The sequence below is a fragment of the Myotis lucifugus genome, unplaced genomic scaffold (genome assembly GCF_000147115.1).
Source record: "Myotis lucifugus unplaced genomic scaffold, Myoluc2.0 scaffold_264, whole genome shotgun sequence".
NCBI classification, from domain to species: domain Eukaryota; kingdom Metazoa; phylum Chordata; class Mammalia; order Chiroptera; family Vespertilionidae; genus Myotis; species Myotis lucifugus.
In genome coordinates, this window is record NW_005871312.1 from 1,572,068 (window position 1) to 1,573,444 (window position 1,377).

The following is a 1,377-nucleotide window of genomic DNA, read 5'->3' on the forward strand; positions in this document are numbered from 1 at the left end:
ATATTTTATAACAATAGTATTTACACTAGTGTAAAATATTAAATAAAAAGAAAATCTTAGCACAAAAATTTAATGGTAAGTTGAAAACCTCAATTAAACATTTTAATGGTCAATTGTCAAAAGTTTAGAAAGAATAATCATCATTTTAAACCATAAACTCGGCAAACTTGAACATCTTAACCTACTGATTTTAGTTTCCCATTTATTATGAATTGAACCTAGATTTTATAATCATTCAAAAATGAAATAAATGTTTCACCCGTTGCTGCCATTGCCACATTTATGGAATCAAGAACATGTTACTTCGGCCCTTAGCTAATGACCACAGGTGCATTTGGGTTACCACAAAAAAGTAAATTGTTTTATAATGCCTGTGAACTGGAACAAAAACCAAAAATATTTTAGCAATCTTCTCTCCAGTGGTATCTATGAAATAGTTCTCTTTATTTTTCTTCTTTTTCCTTATCCTCTGTGTGTTACAATAACCAAGAGCTAGTTTGTTAAATTAGTTCCTTTGCCTCTATTGGGCAGAGCATTTGGTCAAATTCAAAGTGCCAATGGGCTACCACACATACAGTGCCCCCTGGCTGTCAAACTAGAGCTTCTTTCAAGGAGGGAAAGAAAGAGGAGATGGAAGAAAAAGAGGACCAGGCATACTCTTTAAAAGTTAACTTAAAATACCTAACTTTTCTTATTCTATCCATAATTATTATAATTGATAGTCACATAAAATATTGAACTTCTTCAATCAGTCAGAAAAAGCCAATCTATATTTCTGTGTATCCACCAAACCAGCTCTGACCATTTAAAGCTGGATTATAAAAGAAAAGATGAGAAATTTGGAGACAGATTCACGCAGGGAGAACACCACGAAGGTGAAGGCAGAGATCAGGTTGATGCTACTACCAGCCAAAGAACACCACAGGCTGCCAGGAACCACCTGCACCTAACCGGGAGGAATGAAGCGGATTCTCCCTCACATCCCTCAGAAAGAACCAGCCCTGACCACACCTTGATCTTGGTCTTCTAGCCTCCAGAACTGTGAGAAAATAAATTGTCTGCTGTTCAAGCTACTCTCTTCGTAGTGTTTTGTGATGTCAGCCTTAGAAGATGAAGAAAACAAAAACCAAATTTGGAAACTTTCTCCTCTAGGTTTTTCTTTACATTATCAAGACAAACGCCTCTAACAATTTGTACAGGTCTGATTTGTTCATTCTGCTAACTACAGATACACACACACACACACACACACACACACACACACACACACGACCACACCCAAACACGGCGATAGGTGTCTGGACTCGGCCCCACTGCACGCGGTTGTTGGGAATGCCCTGGAGACCGTGCTGTAATAGTAGACGTCAACAGTTGATG